Source organism: Ascaphus truei, chromosome 2 (genome assembly GCF_040206685.1).
Source record: "Ascaphus truei isolate aAscTru1 chromosome 2, aAscTru1.hap1, whole genome shotgun sequence".
Classification (NCBI taxonomy): Eukaryota; Metazoa; Chordata; class Amphibia; order Anura; family Ascaphidae; genus Ascaphus; species Ascaphus truei.
The window spans coordinates 482,067,782-482,093,965 of NC_134484.1; the positions used below are offsets into that span (position 1 = coordinate 482,067,782).

Below are 26,184 nucleotides of genomic sequence, written 5' to 3' on the forward strand. Positions count from 1 at the left end.
AGCGATGCCTTTTAAAAAGATTTCTAAGGATCTCAGCATGAGAATAAAGGAGATGTACACGAGAGAACAACGAATTGCAGATATTCAACGCTGGTTAAGTACTTCTGGCCTCGTTGTACCAGCAGGCACCGTGAGCTATCATGCACACGGAAAGACCAAAAAAGTCGAGGACAGCAATGGTAATTACCGCGTAAGTACTGTAAAGTATTTTGAATACTGTATGTTTTCTGTACCGTGCAGTACTGCAATAGCGCTTTTATTGGTTAGATAGCTTATTGTTTTTAACAGAATAATTTTCCTAGCAATTATTAGATAAACTGTACTGTACAATTTGTTTTTGTGTTGCACCTAATTCCTCAATTATCATAATTGCATTCCTACATTCTTATAATCAATTCTATTACCCCCCATTACAGTACACAGTTTACTTACATTATGACACACACACACATTAAGTACCGTTAATATTATATCTGCTATATATATATCTATATGTTATTTAGGATATTTTATATACCCTAGGATAGGGTTCTTAGTATCCCTTTAAACCATTTGGATTTATTTTTCAGTTTTTTAGTGTTCCAGTTTCTCAGTTATGATCATTCACATATGTTGCACCCCACAAAGAGATGTTTATTTTGTCTGTTCTTTCTGGGCAAATCTTTAATATAATCTGCCTTTTACAAATAACATTTAATGTAATCATTTCATATGTCATAATTTGATTTATTACATTCATACAGGACTATCACTCAGTTTGGAAGTTCACTTTCCTTCCAATGACTTTCCCCTTTTTCATCTACTACCATTGTAGAATTTTCGCTATGTATAATATTTGTTATTTCTCATAATCCCCATGTTTATGTTTATTTTTCTTTGTTATGATTTGTATTTTGTCTGTTTTTTCACATGTAATTCACAAGGGATGCTTCTGCGTTGTTGTGGGGGGTCCTCCGCACACACAGTTACGCCGTGAGTCGTGCGGGCAGTTCATTGGCTGATGGCATGGGCCAATGAAGTCTGTCCGTTGGACTTTCGCGCCTTTTCCACCGCGCATGACGTTCTGTTTGGGGCGGGGGGACGTCCTTAACAGCAAGAGCGTTCACACACACAAATTCACTCTGACAAAGGCCCTTGCGGCTGAAACGCGTCAGAGTTTATTTCCGTGTCCCCCCCACGATTGCACCATGCAATAAAGTTTATTTTTAACCCATCTTGTTGGTGTGTGGCCCCACTGTTTCACGGCTGTGCTCCGCTTCCCTTCGTTGGATCATCTCTGCTTACATTGTATGGCACACGGATGAACTGCCTTTATGTGAGTACCTTTCTCCCCTTTATTTGGATTGGGAATATATGACCATTTATTGAATGCGACTCCAGGGCTTCTGTCCTCCCAGTGACATACCATCACAGGATAATCATATCACTTGATAGTGTTTGGATGTTACCATATGGACAGTTTATGCTCATGCTATGCCTGAGGAGAGATATACATGCACCAGGTCTAGGAGACTGACGAAGCTTCTTTATTATTCATCTGTTATGGGACTATACATATCATTAAGAAGTGTATGTGGATTTATGGTTCCTCTGTTACTGAGCACCGAAGTTGGGAATTCTTTCCAGTGTACATATTATACCTAGTTATATAATGAAAATGCATAACATCATTATATAATAAAAATGCAGCAATCAAATACAATCGTACACAATATCAGCTGTATATCAGAGTGCACATTTCACTGAACACAATGATGGACTGCACTTTACTGCGAGCCCACTGCTGAGCCTCATAATGGGGTGCCCCAATTTGATCATAGGTTATCCTGCTGAGCTGTTCTTCAGCAACTCCCTCTGGGGAGTAATAGGTACAGTCCTAAGTCTCAGCCTCTTCCCTTGAGGGGAGAAATGTCTCTAGACAGTCTCTGGTTGGTACGAAGCATGGGCTTTGTGGATCCAAAGACTGGCTCGCTGGAGCCATCTTAGTAGGCATTGGCCTACGGGGCCCTTTACCCGTAGCTCCTCCGGGAGATGCCTTCAGTGGACGAGTCCCTTTGAGAGGGTCCATCCATAGGATCTTCAGGAGTTTCAGAGTTGGTATAATTATTTACAGTCTCTTGACCAAGCTCTGAAAATCGGACTCACTGTTCAGCGGTGTGGCCAGTATTTCTGCTTCCTCGTCTCCCACTTGTGGAATGGGGAGAAGATAATTACGATGCCAGACCTTTACCCAGCCTTCAGTGTCTTTGATACGATAGACTGGGAGGCCAGGCATCTGTGACTCTACCTCATATACACCATCTCTCCATCGGTCCGCCAATTTATGTTTTCCTGGGACTCCCAGATTGTGAAGCAACACAGCGTCCCCAGGATGAAGCTCCCAATATTTGACTTTATGGTCAAATCGTCTTTTATTGTCGGCATTCAGTTTAGCTGTAGACTTCTCGGCCTGTTGGTAAGCCTGTTGCAAACTGTCCTTAAGTCTTTGCACATATTTAAAATAGGTAGCATTGTGTATCCCATCCGTCGAAACTTGAAGACATACATCTACTGGCAGTCTCGCCTCTCGCCCAAACATAAGGAAGCATAAGGAGAATCCCATTGACTCGTGGCGGGTACAGTTGTACGCGTGTACCAAGGCCTCCACGTGTCGACTCCATTCAGTCTTCTGAGCACCCTTCAGGGTTCCGAGTATGTCCAATAAGGTCCGATTAAATCGTTCTGGCAAAGCGTCTCCTTCGGTATGGTACGGAGTCGTCCGGGATTTAGCAATGTTCAGCATTTTGAGCAATTCCTGGATCAGAGTGTGCTCGAAATCCCAGCCTTGATCGGATTTGACGATTTTTGAAATTCCGTAGTGGATGAAGTACCTCTCCCATAGAATTTTTGCCACTGTGATGGCTTTCTGGTCTTTAGTGATGAAAGCCGGAGCATACCGTGTGTAATGGTCCATGATGACCAACACGTAGCATGTTCCTCTGGTGTCGGGCTCAATGCACAGGAAGTTCATGCACACTAGATCCATCGGGCCAGAACTTTTCAGATGGCCCATGGGCGCTGCTCGGGTGTACAAAGTCTTGCGTTGTATATACCAGGAACAACGGCGACAGTATTGTTCTACCATTTCTCGCATCTTAGGCCAGAAAAAGCGGTCTCTGACCAACCCAAAGGTCTTCTCTACACCGAGATGTCCCTGTTCATCATGTAGGGAATTCAACACCTTATACTGTAAGTTCCTACACTTGGGATTCATAGTTGTTAGGAACAGTAGGGAAGTACTGTGAGTACTCAGTAGGTGGTGCACGTGGGTAACAATACCTACCCAGTGCGGCGGCACCTGGGCGTTCAAAAGATCTTAGAAAAGGATCCGACGACCTCCTGGGCGAAGCCCGGTTCCACCAGCGTGGTGCTCAGTCAGGGCTGTCCACCTGAGTATAGTTCTGCGCTCTTTGCGGAGTAGGCCTGATCCCAAGCCTCTTGGTAGGAAGCACAGCGTCCGCTGTGTCCCTGACTGTCACTGTATACACTAATCTGGCAGGGTTTCTAACCTAGGGCCTGTCCCTGAAGCACCACAACCTAACTGTGTGGCTCAGGGCCTTACTGGGGCCTAGGGGGCTGCTGGCCTAATGCAGTGGGCCACTGACCCCTGCACCCTCACCTCCTTCCCCTAGTCTCTCCTTGCGCTGACTGCCAAGCATGGGCCGAGCGCACGAAGTCTATCTCCTAGCAGGAGAATCCAGCCTTCCGATTGGACCCCCTGGCGTCAGGTGGTGTCCTAAGGCTCATGGGATTTGTAGTCCCTGCCAAGAGCCTTCTCCTGATTGGCCATAGCTTTGCGAGCTCCTCTCCTGCGCATGTGCCAAGTTATGTAATGGCCGTCGCTGCAGGTGACATCTTTGCATGCACAATCTAAGAAGAGATGGTGGCGCCCTGTGCAGGAGCCGCCGGGAGTCTCCGGCGATGCGCTGGCCCGCGCAACTACCGCCATCCCCCACACAAGTCCCGGCTCACGCCAGACACCGCCGCTGCTGCCCCCGAGGATGCGCGCACTTTTCCTCTCTCCTCCCTCACCTTCAAGGGCTTGAATAGGTCTTTAGTTACTTCTGGAAAAATCGGTAGACCACAGCACTCTCCAGTGGATCCTTCTGTTCTCTCCAGGCAGACGTGCAGCCGAAATCTCTTCAGGGAGAAGACTTTGCAGCTGCGTTCCTCCTTCCAGCGATGGGATCTTCTTCTGAGACCTGCTAAGAGGGGGAATGGCGAAGGAAGGATAGGGGGAATGGCGAAGGAAGGATAGGGAAAATTACGAGGTGGGACCGGAGGGGGAGCAAAGAGTGGGGAAAAAGCAGGGGGGGGAGGGGGCTTTTGTCCTGGCGCTCTGTGGACGTGATCCACTTCTATCTCCGGAACCAGGTATATAAACAACTCATTCAGGTAGGTACTCAGGTTGTCCACAGAAACCGTCTCCGGCATGTTGCGCACCCGCAAGTTTTGGTGGCGGTCCCGGTTCTCCTGGTCCTCGATGCATTCTTTAAGAGCCCTGATCTCGTAACCCATTCTATTGAATTCATCTTTGGCTGAAGATTGAGCTATACCGATGTCTTCTACCTTACTTTCTAAGGTGCCCGTCCTCTGCCAGAGGGAATTTAGGTCTAACTTAAGACAGTTTAACCCTCTAGTAAGATCCTCTTGGAATCCTTGCCGCATCCTCAGGAACAATTTCTCCATATATTATTTGGAGAGGTCTCCAAGCCCTCCTGGCACTGTAATCGGTTGCTCCCGGGTGGAATCTTCTGGCGCGCACGCCGCAACGCCATCTTGGGAGGATTCACTTTGCATTGTGGAGCCTTGATTTGGTATAAAAAATGAGGAAACGCTCTGGGATTGTATTTTTTTCCTTTTATTTGACATCCTGGCTGTGATCTTATACAGTCCAGCGATTGTGGGAGCTTTCTGTCTTGGTTGTAGCTTGATCTATTGATTTTAAGACGAAGGGACTCTGGAGCTGTTCCTTCAGGCAATCATGCACGACGTAACAGGAAGTCTCTACAGAAGTGTGTTTTATTGCATGGGGTTCACGTAACGTGGTAATTCCACACAGTAGAATCCCGTACATATGGAGGTGCTACCGATCACCAACTCAGGGACACCCCAGGTTCCCAGCAGCAGAGGCTAAGGTTTTCCGTGAGCCACAGGTGTCACACTGCACCACACACACCATAGCCACAAATCTCCCAGGGGTTGGGGGAAAGTGAGCTACATTTGGAGGTGCTGCTGAGATCTCAGACCTGGGGTGCCCTACTCAGTAGTCAAATTTGGCAAAAAAGAAACTAAGTTTCAATGATCAGTGCTTCTAGATTGTTGAATACAATGTTACAGTCTCTTTACTGATGAGAAAAGTATCCACTTGCTTGAGAGGAAACAATACATTCAAGGCATCTTGGAGTCTGGCTATTTATGAAGATATAATGCTCAAAATACGGGAAAGGTGTATGACTAATATCTTTGGTTGATAGTACAAACAATGACTGTTGTGAGACAGTGCTGTTTGATTCTCTTCCTAGATGGACCCCCACCCTAGAGCTGTTGATATATTGTCCAAAAATGTTCCTCCCACTGTATATAAACTGTAATATGGTGAGGAAACAAAATGTACTCACAATATGATGCTGATGGTTCCTCGTGCGCGCCTCACGCTATGCTAGTAAATGCGAAGGATCCAGGAGTATGGAGTAACAGAGGTTTGCAATAGAGATGCATTCTCTCTTACGAAGCGGTGAAACGCGTTAGAGTTGCTTGCTTACTACATCTTGCCATGTTGTCACTTATTCATTAAAAGATTTTTAATTTAGCTTCAGTATTGTAGCCCTCCGATGTTTGCAGCTGTGCTCCATTTTCTCCATACTCCTGGATCCTTCGCAGTAGTCAAATTTGTTCACCCAAAATCCACAGCATGTTCTCTCCATCCAAGCAACAGGTCCATGACTGGGCCTTGGAGCTCAACGAGTCGCCCCACCACATGGTTGCAGTGGGGGACGTGCCATTTGACACCACCCCTCAAGAAGTCATGGAGAGACTTAGGCCCCTCCTGGGTTTTGCCAACGTCCGACAGATAGATCGGAAATGGGACCCCACTTTCCGCTGGCACATCCTCATCCTGACAACCGCCACAATGTACATGAGGATGATAACCCTAGGGCCTTATACTTTCCAGGAGTCCTGCCCCTGGGCTTCCCGATCATCATTCCTGAACTGCCCCTGCCATTGGTGAATTTCAGTCCCAAACACTCCTACACTGTGCCCTACCAAGAGGAAACTCTGCGTTCCTCCCACACCCCCAGGAAGTAGGATGCTTTTCTCATGAGGTGCTCACTACTTTATTCAGATCCTTTCCTACCCAGAGTGATCTTCAGTCCCGGGACCCCGCTGGAAGCACCCCTCCGAACCAAGGCCCTGCGACCATCCTACACTCCCAGAGAGCACCGGGCCAGTCTATGACTTATCCCTAGCTCAAGGCCAGAATCTTATCCACCACTGTTCCCAGTGAACTCAGCATTGGGGGTAATCGTACTGCAACCGGTGGATGCCGTTACTCAGTCATCCCAGCCCCACCAATACCGTAAGATCAAGGCTCTCTCAGGGAACCGACCTACACCTCTTGGCGAGGCAGAGTTTGAAGAGTCAAAGGATCATACGGGACAAGTGCTCCCTGAGGGGACCTGCTCCGACACTGTAAAGTGGCAGCGAATCATCAAGTGCCTGCGGCCTCTGATGTCACCCCAACACTGAGGCACAAGCATTAATACATGCGCTAACCAAGACCTATGGTGTCCCAGATGACGCCATCTCTCTGCTGGCCCGGTTCTACGCCCTCATGCAAGACGAGGGAGAAGATGTGTCTGAATTCCTTCGTTGGATCCAGTTGGTCCTATGGCCTCTGGTGAAGAAGAATATTATCCCAGTGTCCCAGGCTAACGATCTGCGAATCCAGCATCTCCTGTTGGGCGCATTGCCTATGCACCCCGTTGGTATACGTGTCAGTTGCACCCTCTCAACGGACCAGTTTCTAAGCTTTGAAGACTTGATGGAGAGAGTGCAAGCCCAAGAGAGTTCCCTATGGCTGCATTTGTCCAAACCGCCTGGGGACTCCACAAAAAGGGAAAGGCCTTCTTCCTCCGCCAAGGGGTATCGCAAGGATGAACCTAAAGGGACGTTGACCCCAAAGGTCAAAGAGGCCGAAAGCAACAAGGACTATCATGCTCCCAAGATGCCTATCGCCACGTCCAGGTCACCCAAGAGAGAATCCCCTACATACAGGGCCCCCATGGTCTCAATTGGCTTCATCTGCTACAGCTGTGGTCAGAAGGGCCACTTTTCAAAGGACTGTCCAGAGAAGGCACAAAAAAAACTCCAATTAGGAATTTCCATCCCAACGTAATGATTGGCAGAGTCCAAACTGCTGAAACACCTTCCGTTCCTGCTGAAACCCTGCCAGAGCCAAGCCCCAATGATGGAAACCCACCATTGGACGCTTACAGTTGGGTAGGACCCACCGCTATCATATGCGTCGTCATGGACGGTGTCTATTCATCTGTGTTATTGGACTCTGGGTCCCAAGTGAACATCGTGTACATCTCAAACACCGCCCCTTCAGTCAACGGAGAGCCTGAAACTGAGAGGACTAAGCCATGAGGATTATGCCGTCGATGGGGTAGTGAAGGTTCGGATGGAGATACTCCAGTTTAACACAGTTAAATCGCACCCTATGGATGTGGAGGTGGTAGTATGCCCCGAGGCCTGAGAGCATCCAAGTCCCCCGATCATACTGGGGACTAACACCGATATAGTGTGGGTAATAATCAGGGCCTACCTACAAGAAGCCAGTGAACTGCCTCTGGATAGCCTAACCCTCCATTCCATCCTGTTGGAGGAGTGTTGCAAGATATCTGCCCTAGACCGCCATGGAGATCTCTTCAACTTGCAAGCAGGGCTAACAGAGATTCCACCAGGGGGAGTGAAGCGCATGGCCACATTGTGCTGCTACCCCGACCGAGACGAGGCCGACCACCTCTTTACTCTGGAAAGCACGCCGGGGGAAGATGCCCAGCAAGGCTACAAGCTGGTACCAGAAGTGCGGGCCGAATTAAAGTGTTTGTCCACAATCTCTCTCTGTACCCCATGGCCTTCGATCAAGGATGAAGATTGGGCCGCATTGTCACGGTGGACCAGAACTTATCAACACTTTTTATATTTTTGGGATACTCGATTGAACACGACAAGAAGGCAATATAAATTGTCATTTATTTCCTTGATAGACAAACACACGACAGCTTCAGAATACACTTAATACAACACTTACTGGGATAGGGAAACGAAATAAAATGTCCTTTGCAAGAAAGTGCAAGAAATGCAGTCTCTGATTTAAAATCTGTTTGGCTAGATCGCAAGTTGCCAATCTAATATCTCCGCTAAATGAAGGAATTTTGTTATAGTTCGTAAGACTTTGTTCGGGAGTCACCAGGGCTAACGAATTCCCGAGTTTGGGGTGAATCCTTGGTTGCGATGTTATTAACCCCTTGCGTCCTGGAACCGCTACCGCTGTACTCGAACAGAATCTTGTGCAAAGTTTGGTTACGTCATGAATCACACTGAGGATAGCTCGGTGGGCAGTTTTATAGGGTTCACAGACCTATCTATAACATGTATGCCCAATCCCCTCCATGGTAACATTTAACCCACCAATCTCTGATTTGCCCAAAGTTTGCAAAACCGGGCAAAAAGGCTTTCCTGTTTGCACCGCGCATGTGTTAGCTTGACACCCATGCTACTTAGCATACCTGGGGTACTCCCTTAAGTGGCGACCCTTAGTCTGGTATTTGGCCCCAAGGTGTGAATGGCTCATGCAGCGGAGTACCGGGATCTGGCACTCAGCAACATCCCGGCCAATTTCACACTTTGGATCTCTGGGGCTTTTCATCCCTGCATTTCACTAGACTCGGAGTCACCCACTTAGCGGGACCTCTTTGAAGTGCAGAAAGAAAAATACCCTCAGCTCATTCACCCCTGGCATATTTACATGCCAAAGGATTTTTCCCGGGCTCACAGAAAAAACTGTTCCTGCCTGTACATTTTAAAACTTACAGTATTTATACACTTTATTAAAACATCTTGTTCTGGTGGTGTCACAACTGTAATTTTTATATGTGTGTGAGTGGTTTATTTATTGGGTCTTGCACACCAAAAATTAGAGTGCTACCTGGCTCCGTTCGTGAGTTAGCCCGCTTAATTGAAAGGCTTGCTAGTGGGAAGCCAAGTTCACCTACTTCTCACGACAATTGACCCACTTCCCACGGCAATAGATTTTCCGCCTTTCAAGTTACGTGAGCTAACAAGGTACAGATAGATACATTTAATCGGAAAACCACTTTAAATCTAACCGCAAGCCACTTATTCAATGGAACTTGCGGTTACGAGGTCAAAAATGGATACCTATACTTCAAACAGACCTCCCATCCAGCCACGCTTCTTCAATCAGTGCTGGCTTTGGCACTCACAACGCCATCTTGTGCCTAAAAACCATATAGCACAGGTTGCATGTATTTCTATTATTGCAGGCAGGGAACAGCCTGCAAACTGGGGTAAGAGGGCTGGGACAGGGGCAAATACATCAGTGTCATGCATATACTTTTAACCCCTTCACCCTCAATGTGAGTTGGGGTATAATCAGCTGGGTATAATACCTCTATTAAGGCCTGATTAACCCCATGTTTGCCACACCTCCCCCACACAAAGCGCAGGGTCTGCCCTGTCCACCTCGTCTGGTGGTTGGGCTGGCCTTCCAGCTCTTGAAGTTATGAGTTTGTGAGGACTGTCCTGGCGGAAAAGCCCATCAGCATTGCCATGCTCTCTGCCCTTCTGTGCTGGATAGTAAAGTCAAATTCCTGTAAGGCAAGACTCCAGCGCAAGAGTTTAGAATTTCCCCCCGACAACCTCTGTAACCATCTTAACGGATTGTGGTCCGTGATTACTGTGAAAGGTCTGCCATACAGATATGGCTGTAATTTTCTTAGAGCCCATACTATGGCCAGACAATCTTTCTCAATGGTGGCATAAGACACCTCTCTGGGCAGCAGCTTGCGGCTTAAGTACACCACTGGGTGTTCACTGCCCTCCTTCCCCACTTGGCTGAGTACAGCACCAATGCCATAATCAGAGGCATCAGTCTTCACCAAGAACTTTTTTGCATAGTCTGGTCCAGCAAGAATAGGGGCACTGACTAGTCCAGTCTTCAATGCCTGAAAGGAGACCTCACAGGCAGGAGACCAGACTACCAGCACAGACAGTCGCTTCTGGGTCAAGTCAGTCAGAGGTTTGGCAATGGCGCTATACTTAGGGACAAACTTTCTGTAGTAGCTTGCAGTGCCTAAGAAAGCCATAACCTGCTTCTTGGTTTTGGGAATGGGCCACTTCACTATTGCTTCCACCTTAGCAGGTTCTGGCTTAAGATGCCCACCACCAACCCTGTGCCCTAGGCACAGTACTTCTGCAATCCCTATTAAGCACTTGGTGGGTTTCAAGGTTTGTCCCGCTTCCCTAATACTGGCTAGCACCACAGCTACATGCACTAAATGTGAGTCCCACGAATTACTAAAGTCAGCAATGTCGTCTAGGTATGCCCTTGAAAACCCTTGCACACCCTCCACCAAATGATTGACCAGGCGTTGGAAGGTAGCCGGTGCATTTTTCCTCCCAAATGGCATCACTAGAGATCCATAGAGGCCACTTGGAGTAATAAATGCTGACTTCTCCCTAGCCTCCTGGGTCAAGGGGATCTGCCAATACCCTATGCTCAGATCCATGGTCGTCAGATACCTTGCCCCCGCGAGTTCATCTAACAACTCATCCATGCGGGGCATGGGGTAGGCATCTGACACCGTTCCCACATTGAGCTGCCGGTTGTCCACACAGAACCGGGTGGTCCCATCCTTCTTAGGTACCAGGACTACCGGACAAGCCCAAGGGCTCTGGGATGGTACAATTACCCCTAGGGCCAGCATCTCTTCTACCTCCCTCTCTATACTGCCCTTAATCTCTGCTGACACTCTGTAAGCGTGCTTATGCAGAGGTCTCAGATCCCCTGTAAGCACTAGGTGATCTGTAATGTGTGTCTTGCCTGGCTTATCTGTGAACAGAGCCCTATACTTCTCTAGCATAGCCCTGGCCTCTGCTCTCTGCCTGACACTCACCTGAGACCCCCAGGAGATCTGGCAGAGCACTGCTCGCCGGATCCCCCATTGGTGGTCTACAAATGGCCAACACTGATGCCACACTCGATGCAATGTACTCTTTGAGCATGTTTATGTTATAGGTCCTATTCCTTTCTGCCTCAGCATCTACCTGTACAACATAGTTGCACTCATTCATCTTTCGGAGCACCGTAAACTGTCCCGACCAGGTAGCCATTAATTTGTTCTCCCGAGTGGGCTTGAGAACAAGTGCTTGCTGTCCTGGGATGAATTCTCTGCTACGAGCATTCTGGTCATACCAAGTCTTCTGCTTGGTCTGAGCAGCCCTAAGGTTGTCCTGTGCCAACCCCATGAGCATCTCTAGCCGGTCTCGGAGATCTACCACGTACTGAAGCACAGAGGCATCAGTATTGGTACTCTCCGCTTCCCATCCCTCACAGAATAGGTCCACAGGTCCCTGTACCCTGCGACCATATAGAAGCTCAAAGGGAGAGAAGCCTGTAGATTCTTGTGGTACCACTCGGTACGCAAACAGCAAGTGCTGCAGGTGAATCTCCCAGTCTTTTCCCTCTGCCTCTATAAATGTTTTAAGCATCTGCTTCAGGGTCCCGTTGAACCTCTCACATAGTCCGTTATCTGGGAGTGGTAAGGGGTCGTGCGCAGGTGCTTCACCCCGCACGCATCCCAGAAACACTGGAGCAATTCACTCATGAATTGCGACCCCTGATCGAGTAGGATCTCACTAGGGAAACCTACCCTAGAAAAAATGGTTAGCAATGCTTTTGCTACTGCCCTAGCATCAATAGTGGCAAGTGCTACCGCCTCAGGGTACCGGGTGGCAAAGTCCACCACTGTGAGGATGTAGCACTTCCCTGACCAGCTGGAAACCATGAGGGGTCCCACGAAGTCCATAACTACCCACTGAAAGGGTTTCCCTATTACCGGTAACGGGTTCAGGGGTGCCTTCACACGATCACCCACCTTACCTACTCATTGGCAGACATCACAGGACCGGCAGAATTCTGCCACTGCACTGGATGCCCCTGGCTAGTAGTAATGCTGCAACAGCCGGGCTCACGTCCGAGCGACCCCCTGATGCCCCGCTAGTGGAATGGAGTGGGCAACCCGCAACAACTGCTGCTTATACTCCCGGGGTACCACTAGCTGTCTCTTCCCAGTCAATTCCTCATCTAATCCTGTAGTCCCTTGCTCTCTGTACAGGAGCCTGCGGTGCCACAATAAGTAATCAGACCCTTACTTGACTTAGACTCGGATGCCTGAAGTCTCATGCCCTCTAAGCTGGGGTTTGATCGCACCGCATCCCTAAACTGGGTACCTAACTCTGGCCACCTTCTGGTCATCCCTGAGTCAGGGGGACAGGGAACAGGGACAGGGAACAGTAATGTGAAATAAGAGAAAATAAAAAATATAGTGCAATATGCTATATACAAATGTAGATAAATATGAAAGGCTCCCAAATTCCTACTCACAATAAAGTGGAATTAGAAGCGCAGTGTACCAGTCTAAAGCTGGTGAAGACTGGATATCCAGGTGAAGTGTAAGGTAGGTGAAGTGGTCAACAAGTGCAATAAGTTGTACTTGTAGATGGGGGTAGATAGTCTCAGCAATCTCTAAAGAAGAGAGGGCAGACCATAGTGCAGGACAAAAAAAACATTTTATCCCAATAAACAAACTCACAAATGGAGGCTTACATTATAGAGAGATGAACAACAGGCACGAAAGTAGTATGCAATGGGTACAGGTGAGTAGCGATCTCACCGCTCCGTCTCGCGTGCCGACACTGTCTTCCCCATTTGTCTGCGTCCTCTCCGTCACTTCCGGTCGACGTGTCACCGCTGCATATGTGACGGACGCCGGGAATGCCTCTGATGCTCTCTCTCCCTCTCGCAAAACTGCCTCAAAGCCATGTTCTACGCATTTCGCCGTATCGTGGTAAACGGCTTCCTCAGGAGTGGCTGCTAACTACCCAATGACGGGTTGCATACCCATAAGCCTATTTCTATAGGTTAGCAAATTAAGAACACACCTATCTCTGATTACTGGCATTATACAGAGTAAGTGAAGAGTACTACAAACTAGAATATAGGGCCTCATGCAGTAAGCGGCGATAAGGCTTTTATCGGCATTTTCCCACCAAAATTGGATTTGAGATTCAGTAAGCGCCGATAAGTGCTCAAAATCGGCAGTTTTTCTTGCCGAAAAAAATTTATCGGCATGCGGCTGCCGATAAGCCACTTATCGGGACTTTTCGGCACTTTTTGAAATCGGCTGTATTCAAGTAGCCCCGATCAGCTTATCGGTGCTGATCGGCACTCAGAAATGGAGATTTCATCAGCAATTGGTCCTGCCAACTAAAGTTGGCAAGTTGGAGGAGAGAACGATTGGCAAGGTTGCCGGGACAGCACTTAGAAAAAAAACCTCATCTCTATATCAATGGAGTCAATGGAGCGGGGAGTTATAACATTATAGTAGTGTTTACGTTCTATTGCTCATAATACAAATGTGCTTGGCATTACAGTGTTGAGGTCATTCACTTCATCGTGTCACCCCTTACGTTTATTATTTGTATAACATTGTACTTTTATATGTTATGATGATTTGCGTGTCACATTACTCTTCATGTTATGATGTGTCAAGGGAAAATCCTATACTCAACTCTTAAAGGAGTAGCTCACATCATATCCAACATGTAACTTAAGTGTGCTTGAATTTATTATATGATGTAACACATTTCACACATCTAACACAACAAGCGTATAGTAATGTTGCTATACATTAGAGAATGCTTTGAATGTGTAACGCATGATCAAACGTCAATGTAGCTTTTTGTTTTCATGTTTACATGGACTTTGTGACCTCCCTCTTTTGATGACGTCCGCAATTGGACACTCAATCACATTGCATGTTTACATTGTACACGAATCATTACAATCACTTCATGCTAACTTATACACACATCTAGAATAGTTACTCATTTTTACACGATTGAAACGCAATCAATAGCAACTATCCTGATGCCATTAAATGATGCATATGCACAGTAGGATTACTTCATGTGAACAGGTGACAATAACATGCCAAATTAGACATGTTGCAACGAAGTTTCTCAACGTCAATGTAATGGTTGTATACTAATTAGATGACTGAATATTGCGTTCAGAAGTGGTACATGCATTACACATTCCACAAATACTTCCCAATAAATGCTTGTACAAAGCTTAACGTTACATCAATCTCAAATATCATGATTGCCTGATGAACACACATAAATAATACTTGTAATTGCAAATGGATACACGTTGGGAGTGAACTACTTGGATATGTTAATGTAACCATCATATGTAGAAGCACATGCACACCGCTGGTAGGTGCTGGAGGGGGGTACCTATCTGCCGGTGCGCTGTATCCAGGGAGGTCCAGACATCCCAGAGGTACTTGAGAAAGGAATGGAAGCAGGCACACGGTCTTTTTAAAGGTGCAGTTTATTGTGCCACCAAAGGTCCAACGTTTCGGCAAATAGATTGCCTTTATCAAGGAGAGGGCTACAGAACATGCTAAACATACCACAATATATACACAAATGGGTACTCACCCCCCCACAATCACTGCTGCCTTGCTCCTGGATGTCAACGCCCCCATCGTGACGTCAGGGTGCCAGCGCGACGCAGCGTGATGACGTCATGCACCACCAGGGGAGGAGGAGACAGCCTCCCCAATGCCTGTAACAGGCTAAGATGGCTGTCCTGCAGGAAGCTGGAAACTCAGGGAGCCGCCCCCTCACTGGCAGCAGAGGCTCCCCTGGTGACGTCATCACGCCCTCACGGGGGAGGGGGGGGGGGCGGGCCCCAGGCATCAGACCTGCCCTGGAGTGGAAGAAAGACAGCCTGATGCCCAAGGAGGACTGAATGATCGTGCTGGGGTGAGAGCCCTTACATAAACAATCAAGTGTAATGTGACTACAGTTTTATTAAATAAAATAATCAAATAAAGTGTACAAACTAATAGTATAACCACAGTGTCATCTAATGCAGTGTATAAAAAATGGTGGAGGCTGTATTTATGCTAGCAGCATTACATATAGAATTAGAACCTGAAAGGATACATGATACATATAGATAAATGCATATACAGCAATCCTTAGAGGAGCATAATGTACATAATGGGTCGCAGGGGTCCACGGCGACACGCACAGAGCCTTACAGAGTCCTTTTGCTACTTCCTGTTGAGAAAGCATTTGAAATTTTGTTGTTCATTAAGACCCCTGCCATTACTTGTCTGCAATGTGTGGATCCAATAAGCCTCACGCCTCAGTAAGAAGGTTTCTCTATCAGGGTATCCTTGTCTTGGTGCTATGTGTTCAATCCCCATCACTCTGAGGGATGACACATTGTGTCTGTGTTCAACACAGTGCTGTACCAGTACAGTAGGGTCCGTACCCTTACGTATCACACTTTTGTGTTCAATGTATCTCACTTTAAGCATGCGTGTAGTCTTGCCTACATAGACAAGACCACACGGGCACCTGATAATATACACCACAAATGTAGATCTACATGTAATACGATTATGAATAGTGATTTTTTTACCACTATGTGGATGACAAAATACGTCCCCGGTAGTAAGACTGTTACACACTGAACAATTCATACACCGGAAGTTACCCTGTTTACCGCCTTCTAGGAAGTGGGGCGTATGGTAGTGGTCCTTGTTGTCAGCATGTATCAAGTTGTCTGACAAGTTTCTCCCTCTCCTATAAGCGATCAAGGGGGGTGTCTGACAACTAGCTGATAACACCTCATCATTCTGAAGCAGGTGCCAATGTTTCCGGATAGTAAATCTGACAAAATTACTGGCCCTATTGTATGTGGTGGAAAATACAATGTGTTTCTCATCCTTAGTCGCCCTATTAGGAATCACCTCTCTGTTAAGGGCTGCATCAAGCACTGCCGGGGTACATCAATCTCAAATATCATGATTGCCTGATGAACACACATAAATAATACTTGTAATTGCAAATGGATACACGTTGGGAGTGAACTACTTGGATATGTTAATGTAACACCTTGCACTTTAGCAACTCACCTGACATCATCAAGTTTATTGGACGGAGGAACATTCTATTGCACGAGAGGCTTGCTGATGGAGAGGATGTCATAGGCCAAGGAAGGGACAGGGACAGAGGCAGGGACAGTGACAGGGACAGGCATGCGGACATGAGAGGGCAAGGAGATGAGAGGAGAAGAGAGAAGAGAGAAGTTGTGCCTCGTCCTCGTTTGTACAGGGAGAGAACCCTGTTAGATGGGATGAGTGAGGAGGAGATAATAAGTCGCTATCGTTTGAGTTCAGCAGCAATCTTAGCTCTTTATGAAGAGATACGGGGAGATTTAGATTTTGTGACAGCCAGAGGTCGTGCAGTCCCTGGGCTTGTTAAAATGCTGTGCTCATTACATTATCTTGCTTCCGCGTCATTCCAGACAACTGTGGGCATAGTGGGCGGGGTCTCGCAATCTACATTCTCGCGGGCCTTTACCCAGTTTCTATGTGCACTCAATAGGCATGCTAGGAATTATATTAATTTTCCTACAGAGCACACAGAGTGGCTGGAAGTCAGAAATGGCTTTTATACCATAGCCGGGATACCATGTGTGATGGGTGCAATCGATTGCACCCATGTTGCTTTGATTCCGCTTAGTCAGAGTGAGCATGCTTACCGCAACCGTAAGCACTACCATTCCCTGAATGTACAGGTGGTATGCGATGCCACGATGAAGATTTTGCATGTGGTAGCCAAATTCCCTGGTTCCAGTCACGATTCCTCTATCCTGAGTAACTCATCAGTCTTCCATGCTTTCGAACAAGGCTATTTTGGACCTGGTTGGCTGGTGGGTGAGTACATATTATGATGTGTTAACAAACAACTCTTGTTTTTCTAGGAAATGTTGTATGTAATAATGTTAACACAAATTGTTTCATATTTGTGCACAATGGATTATAGGTGACTCAGGATACGGAATTAGGCCGTGACTGTTGACCCCGGTGGCAAACCCTCAAAGTGAAGCAGAGGAGAGGTACAATGTTGCCCATATATCTACACGATCCGTCATAGAGAGGACATTTGGGCTTCTCAAAACACGATTTAGGTGTCTCGATAGAACTGGTGGGGCTCTTCAATATAAGCCTGCTAAAGTGTCTGATATTATAATTGCATGTTGCATTTTGCACAATGTGGCACTCAGAAATAATGTTCAAACAGACATACGTCAGGGTTTGGAGGAGGAGCATCCCGTCAATTTACCAGCTGACACAGAGCAAACAGCCAGTGGTGTTGAGACACGTCTGAATGTCATAAACACATTTTTTTCATGTAAGCAAATACATATACAGTATGTTCATAGTACTACATAGATGTATTAATTCTTTGTTATGATAAATACATTCGTCCAAATACCATTCTCTTAGGAAACAGATGAATATGGTTCGCACACCTTTCTCTTCTCTGCTGTGTGGACAAATGCATGTGGCACCGGTATGTCATTCATCCACAGGTTGTATTATACTTCTTATCACTAACTGCTGTTGTGTGTACGTGAAGAAAAATTGTGTACTAAAGTTATACTTTATGTACATGCTCTTTTTGGTTATGCATACACAATAAACCTACCATGTCCATAGTCATTAGTTAGAGCAGTATGGTTACATACAATGTTATTTGTGCAGTGTGACATGTGAGTCACAATGATGTGTACACCAGTGTGTATTTCATATCATATTTAAGTAATTCTACATGGTGTTTCATATGTAAAACAAAATGGTACATTTTGTGTGTTGATTACCTTAATGAACATGTCATGACAATTATTTTTATTCATTCATGTTTTCTTTTTCAAGGTATATCACTTCAATGACTGCTCATGGTATGTATTTCAATTCACATCTGTCACAAGATGTGCAAACCTCGATACAGGTATAGTTACAGGATGTATAAACAGAACGTAATGAAAAAGATGTGACAATTGAAACATGTCGTTTCTGTATTGTGTACGTGCGTTTAGCTACACTTGGTGGTTATTGTGCAGTGTCTTTTAAAATCATTAGGGACATTACATAACATGTAATTTAGCAAACGTAACAACATCCATTCATGGAATATAGGGGTGGGGGGAGAGAAGGGGATATACCCTGCTCAGCTATTGATTATGGGAGGAGAATATCCATTGATGCACATGAGGGATGTTAACACTCAATGCATGTTTGTATGAAAAGACCCCAATGATTTAAACATCATTAACATTGCAATGTATGTGATTAGTTGTTGTATCACTGCATCTTCATGTTGATTACTACATTGTCACATGTGTATGTATAAGTCAAAGATGTGTGTTGATTTGATGTACATGTAACATGTGTTCAAATGTTAATACCATTCCAAATTATAGTTATTTGTATTCTCAATTTTTCACAATTCATGCGACACAATGACAATGTTGTTAATATAGTTTTAATTTCATTCACGTTAGTTATTCATAATGATCATGATCCTTTACAACTAATGTCAACATATGAACGTAAATGACGTGGACATTTGCATACGCACACATTTTAGCAACAGTTTTTGTGTTTGTAGCAGTTTTTGTGTCATGCATGATTTTCTACGTCAAATTATATGAAAAAACATACTAATGTTGATTGTATCATTGGACTCACTTCGCTATGTATGTGTTTAACGTTTACAAAAAACACTTATCTATAGTTAGTCGTGATAATCAAATTTACACACAAATGTTAAACTTTTCATGATCTTTAAGTAGCATTCATTATCTCATGCATGTTAGGTTAGCACTACAACTTAGGTTAAAAATACTTTTTACACCACAAAACATTTTCTATAACCTCCCTATTTTTATTGTGTACGTTCAGATAGAATGTCTACGAGTTGTTATGTAGCATTTACATTCTTTGTCAAGTCACACGTCAGATTATACAATATAGTAGAAAAATTTGTTTGCTGAGTGTGAATGTTGGTTGCATACAGTATATCACAGAGCAAGACATATAATGTTAGTAGAAAAAATTCAACAACAATATTATATTTCTACATTCAGTGCTTAGCAACATCATTATGTTAATTAAGTGCATAGTAAATATTGACATAACATGATAACATTATGTAGTGATTGTTAATCTGCGCACCAAGCATTGAAAGCATTTTTACATATTTATTAGAATAGTTGTTCGCTCGTCGTCACAACCATGTAATCTAACGATTGGCTCATCTGAAATCATACATTGTTCCCATGTATTCATCCGCGACATCTGTGAAATATAGCAAACACATGATCTTCAAAGATGGCACATTTATATATCTCAGCATGACAACGCGTAACACATCTCTATATGATTGTTGATATTCACGCATAAGTAACGTATATGTTGAAAGTGCAAGTTTAAAACCACAGGTACTGAACTGTCATTATTATAATTGCGTTGCTGGCATTACTACGGATATGTTTGTTCCGGTGCCTGTATACATAATAATGTGCACGCAAACCGTCTGTTGCGCGAGCACTTCACGATTGTGTGGACTAAGTCTTAGCGCATGCGCTAAACGATATGTACGCTCTGCGTTCTATACAGGTCCGTCCACGGTGCTGCTAGCAGTAAGCATATCATGGCTGGAAGTTATGATATGGAAGCGAAACTAATTCACTTTTACACACGTACATATCTTAACTTTTTAAACGTACGTGTGTGCACGGAAACAACGGACGATCAGCCAATGAGCGAACAAAATACGTGTGACGTCATGTTAAGGCACCGTGAAATGCACGCAAACACTCCTCCCACTGAATTAACATTGTCCTCCAGTTAAAAACAGAAAAGACACAGCGCACAACGCTCATAGTGTAAATAAGGTGAGTATTGTGCGTACATCAATATGGTGTAATACAAGCAGTTTCGGGATATTGTTACCCAAGCGCCACATGGAAGCCGGAACAGATGTCCTCACATGGATATGGACGCTGGTGCCTCGGATACAGGGTCCTGTTGAGGTAGATATAAAGCCTCTGGAAGTTCTTACTCCCAAAACACGAGTCAAACGTGTGCAGCTTTCCCATGCAGTGCTGTAACAAAGCGAAGCTCCACGCCAGCTAGGATCTTTGTATTCAAAGCATCAGAGCAGGTATATGCAAACACGTGGCGTTTCAGGACAGGAAGCGCCGGCGGCCATTATAGAAGCATCACGCGTCACGCGCCTAAGAAAAGCTGAAACCGGACTACACCTCCTGTTATTACTGCCTGAATACTCTGGATTGCTGTAAGTAGGATTCCGGTTTTATACACCGGATCCTAGACCTGCTCCCCAGTTCAGTGTCTATTTTAGTATTTGTTCTAATAAATCTCTGTTCTATTGTCAGCCTTTCTGTCAGTGTTGTTAGTTGTGTATGTCTTGTCTTTGTGAGTTACATGTTCTTTATATACAGTGTCACGCTATGATTTCTCTTTTTATCTTCCCTGCATTATATACCCCGATTGCTGCTGTGGAGTCTGCTGTCTAACAACTGGATCACCGTCACTGGACACTGCAGCACATCTTTGGACTTATTTTCGTTTTTGGACATTTGAGGCGCCGGTCTGTATTGTTATCTCTGTGTTTTTCACTAACTGTGTTTGGGTTAGGTTTTTTTCCTGGCAGCCGTCCTATATTTAGTCACTTATCACACTGTGGTTTTTATTGTGTATTATTCATTTTGATATATTAATTGTTAGCGCTATTTACACCATTCTTTTTTCTAGTCTCATAACTGTCAGCAAATACACAAGTGCAGACGTTCCCTACCTGTCTTCTGCATTAGGGGGGATTCTGAGTATCCTGTTAGAAGCTTTCTAGTCAGATCTGGAACAAAGCAAGTTAGAAATTATTTTAAAACCTCAATACATTCTTATGTGTAGACCGCTGACTACTTGTTTGACTGACTGACTGACTGAGTGACTGAATGGGTGACTGACTGACTGAGTGACTGAGTGACTGAATGGGTGACTGACTGAGTGACAGGGTGGCTGAGTGACAGGGTGAGTGACTGACTGGGTTACTGACTGAGTGACTGAATGGGTGAATGACTGAGTGACTGAATGGGTGACTGACTGAGTGACAGGGTGAGTGACTGACTGGGTTACTGACTGACTGGGTTACTGACTGAGTGACTGACTGGGTAACTGACTGGGTGGGTGACTGATTAGGTGACTGACTGGGTGAGTGAGTGACTGACTGGGTTACTGGGTAACTGACTGACTGAGTGACTGGGTGTGTGTGACTGGCTGAGCGACTTGGTGAGTGACTGAATGGGGGAGTGGGTGAGTGACTGAATGACTGACTGAGTGACAGGGTGACTGAGTGACTGGGTTACTGACTGACTGGGTGAGTGACTGGGTAACTGAGTGACTGAGTGACTGGGTGTGTGTGACTGGGTGACTGGGTGAGTGACTGGGTGAGTGAGTGACTGAATGGGTGAGTGGGTGACTGACTGACTGGGTGAGTGACTGAGTGACTGAATGGGTGACTGACTGAGTGACAGGATGAGTGACTGACTGGGTAACTGACTGACTGGGTGAGTGACTGAGTGACTGGCTGAGTGACTGGGTGAGTGAGTGACTGAATGGGTGAGTGACTGAATGGGTGACTGACTGAGTGACATGGTGAATGACTGACTGGGTTACTGACTGAGTTACTGGGTAACTGAGTGACTGGGTGACTGGCTGAGTGACTGGGTGAGTGGGTGACTGACTGACTGGGTGAGTGACTGAGTGACTGAATGGGTGACTGACTGAGTGACAGGAAGAAATACTGACTGGGTAACTAACTGAATGGGTGAGTGACTGACTGACTGGGTGACTGACTGGGTGAGTGACTGACTGGGTGAGTGACAGACTGAGTGACTGACTGACTGACTGGGTGAGTGACTGACTGGGTGAGTGACTGACTGGGTGTGGGACTGACTGAGTGACTGACTGACTGGGTGAGTGACTGACTGACTGGGTGAGTGACTGACTGACTGGGTTACTGACTGGGTTACTGGGTGTAGAATGGGACAAATACATTAGGAATAACTGTAGACAGCATAAGAAATTGTTACAATCAACCAAACGTTTTAATTAGCAGTGTATGCGGCCGGGAGCACCACCCCTTTGGCACCTCCCGTCCGGCGGGCCCCCCCAAAAGACCCTCTTTATATTTTTAATTATAACCTGCCTTTTTATTTTTTTATTCCTTGGGATTAAAAAAAAGGGGGGGGGGCAGAATTCAAGGACAAAGCAATTAGGTTCTCTTATAAGTCACCCCCCGCCCCCATCCTAATAAATTATTGGGGAATGGATGGGCTAAAATCCTAACTGAGAAAGGCTGGGCAGGCCGGCATTAAACCGTCCCCCACCATACCTCACTCGGGCGTAGTGGAAGCTTTGTGGAGGTGGCAGGGTTGGTGGGAGGGAGGCACGTGGCGAGGTGTCCCCCAGCGGGCGCCCCGGGGACAGTCAGCCCCGCCATGGCTGCCACTGCCTTGCTCCCCTCGCCGGCATGTCCCGCACGGCATGAAGCTAGTGGGCGGGCGGGCAGACCGGCATATCCCCCCCACACCTCATGCGGCGACTGCGCCATCATGAAGATAGCTGGGCTTAGTGTAATCTTTGGGGAGGCGGCAGGGTGGGGGGGAGGCACAGTGTCCCATGCACACACACCCATGCATACACACACACACGCATACACACACACCCATGCATACACACACACACACCCATGCATACACACACACACCCATGCATACACACACACACACACACATGCATACACACACACGCATACACACATACACGACAGGGGGAAGAAGAGGAAAGGCAGCAGGACCGAGCACCACCACTGCCCCGCTCGCCACCACCACCCTCCCCCCCCCCCCCATGACCATCTCCAGCCTGGAGATGCCAGGACAGGGCGAGAAGGGGGGAACACCCCCACTGCAATCTCCTGCCACGCGCGGGATGCCGGGACAGGTCGAGAAGGGGGGAACACCCCCACTGCAATCTCCTGCCCCACGTGGGACGCAGGGACAGGGAGAGAAGGGGGAACACCCGCATTGCAATCTCCTGCCCTGCGCGGGACGCGGGGACAGGGAGAGAAGGGGGAACACCTGCCTCGTGCGGGGAGTAAGGGGGCTTGCAGGGAAGGTGTAAGGGGGCTTGCAGGGAAGGAGTAAGGGGGATTGCAGGGAAGGAGTAAGGGGGCTTGCAGGGAAGGCGCAGAGGGGTTGCAAGATGGAGGATTGGAGCGTACTTACTCTCCAACAGATCTCCGGCCAGAAAGAATGGCCGCTCGTTGGGGGCGGGCTCATATAGAGCCTGGCCACGCGCCCACAAAGCCTGGGAGTGCGCGCCAATCAGCTGTCAGGTAGGTTTTTTTTTTTTTTTTTCAGCCAGCGCGAGCGTGAAAATTTTCAGCACGAGCGGGGGGAAATTTAAAAAAACGAACACGTGTGCTGCTTGGGCCAATATTTACTCGCCCGGGGGTTAAATCCACATGCCCCGGGCGTGTAAATGTATAGGATTGTCGAACACTGTATATATATAATCATTACATATACTCACACACTCACACACACTGTCTGTGTGTGTACATATATCCATACAGACTACAGATATATTAATACACACTAACAGATCTGTTATTCTAACCACAACTCATACATGATGACATGCCAACATTATGAAGTATGAAAGAAGATTAAGGTAAGTAATGTGTTACAGAATTAATACACCAGAAAACAAAAATGAAACATGTATGCTGTTATATAGATAGTTATTTAAAGTTGGATGTAAATAATATTACCATGCAATGACTATCTACATTAGAAAACAAACCCACATACATAAAATGTTGAACTGCAGCTAAGTGAATGTCAGCTTCTATACACATGGCAACTGTGTAATGTTGTACCATTAATCAACTGATGATTAATACATAATCATATGTTATAAAATATGCCTTAATTCAGACACTGAACATGTATAAACCTTCATGTGGACAAGGACATACTAGAATGTTTTGAAGCATCTGTACATGATCATACATACAGTGTGCATGAAATATTATGCAGTACACACCACCAGGACAACAGCACATTTAGTGAATGTGATTATTTAATTTTGTTTATCCTTTTGAGAGCGAGTCACAGGCCTGGTTGTTGGCTGTTGTGTTTTCCTTTTCCTTTTACCAACGACTTTGGCCTTAACTGTACGACTTGTACTGGCCTGTGCCAGTTCTGTGCCACTGGGTGTGGGCTGTGACACTTCAGGGGCACTGGGTGTGGGCTGTGACACTTCAGGGGCACTGGGTGTGGGCTGTGACACTTCAGGGACAATGGGTGTGGCCTGTGGCAGTTGTGAAACACTTGGTAAACATTGCACGACTGATGGTGGAGCCGTTTCCTGTTTTGGTGTTTTAACCTTGTTCCAAAAGCTGGTTAGTAGTAATTGTTTGGCTAACTTTGTTTTTCGTGTTTCATTTGTAGGTGTCGGTTCCAGATTTTGAACAGATGTAAGCGGTTGGATGTTGACAGGGACCTGCACAGAACTTGCACCTACTGTACCGGTATCATCCAGAACTGGGGAATGAAGAACTGATGACTCTGGAGAAAAAGTAGCAGCATGTAAAGATCCATCCTCAGATGGGGTAAATTGGAATTGTTGTTCTCTTGCACTCATTCTCAACTGATTAGCTTGGCTTAGATTCACAACTATTGCTTGTAATGTCCTATTTACATTTTTTATTTCTTTAGGAACTTGGATGATGACTCTTTCTAGTTGTGACATTTGTGATATTGTCCTTTCCTGCTGTGATATCATCATTTCCTGCTGTGATATCATCCTTTCAAGCACTGACATCATTTCTGAATGGCGACGATTTTCTTCAACCAAAATTCTTTCTTCAGAAGCTGCAATAGCTGAGTAGGTGTCACGAGCAGGATGAGTTGAATAGTGGGTTAATGTATGACTGGGAACATCTTCATGGTCACTTGAGTGAATTTGTCCATCAGTGGCAACATCTGCTTCTACAAATAAATGAAGACATTATGAACTGGCATGAAACTTTCTGTAGTTTATCAATATAATGAGAGTTGTTCTCACAGTGTAACACATAACATGTTTCCATAAGTTTTCTGTTGTGTCTAATTAAAATTTAGCTTGAAGTACACTGGCGACACACTTTATTCGAGCTCGGCTAGTCCCACGAATTCGGGTATACCCGGGTGTATTGAGGTTTGTGACTGTTTTCTGCCCGAGTGCATTGAGGTATTTTCCAGGCAGGGATTGAAGCATTTTATTCCCGCTGGCTGCAATACTGCACAGTATATATATATATATATACTGCATTACAATTCATGAATTTATGCCATCTGGTAGACACGCGAAGCATTGCAGCCTATTAAATCCTAATCATTATCATTTAACAGATCAGCCGCCCGTCAGCCAGGCATGAACCCAGGCTGGGAAGGCAAACGCAACGGGGCTTGTCAGAGGTGAGGAGCGGCGCATTCCAGGTATCTGCCAGGTACATACTGGGTATTTGCTCGAATAAAGTGTGTCGGTGCAGTAACAATGATGTTTCGACTCAGTGTGAAAGAAGAATGAATGAAAGTTTGTTGTAACCTCACAACTCCTAGCTGATAGTTTACATCACACACAATACATGCTGTCATAACAAACATCATTTTCTGTGACAATAATTGATGTGAAGTTAATTACATGTGAAAGGCATTTATTTAGCATGGCAAAATAACATGTAGAAATGTACACATTAAATGTCCTGCACCTCATACAGTCACCTTCCAGGCTTGATGATGAGCTGGATGAGCCAGGTGATGAGACTTGT

At 45.8% G+C, this 26,184-nt stretch overlaps 1 protein-coding gene and 1 long non-coding RNA gene across 3 annotated transcripts in view; one reads left to right on the plus strand and one right to left on the minus strand.

Annotated features, from left to right (window-relative positions):
* The window catches only part of LOC142488021 (uncharacterized), a 323,903-nt gene that overhangs the window by 18,045 nt on the left and 279,674 nt on the right, over window positions 1–26,184 (minus strand). The gene's annotated exons all lie outside the window — the stretch shown is intronic.
* LOC142488038 (uncharacterized) lies at window positions 9–25,308 on the plus strand. Its single transcript, XR_012799388.1, has 3 exons — window positions 9–190; window positions 24,824–24,984; window positions 25,091–25,308. It is a non-coding gene; the product is annotated as an uncharacterized LOC142488038 (long non-coding RNA).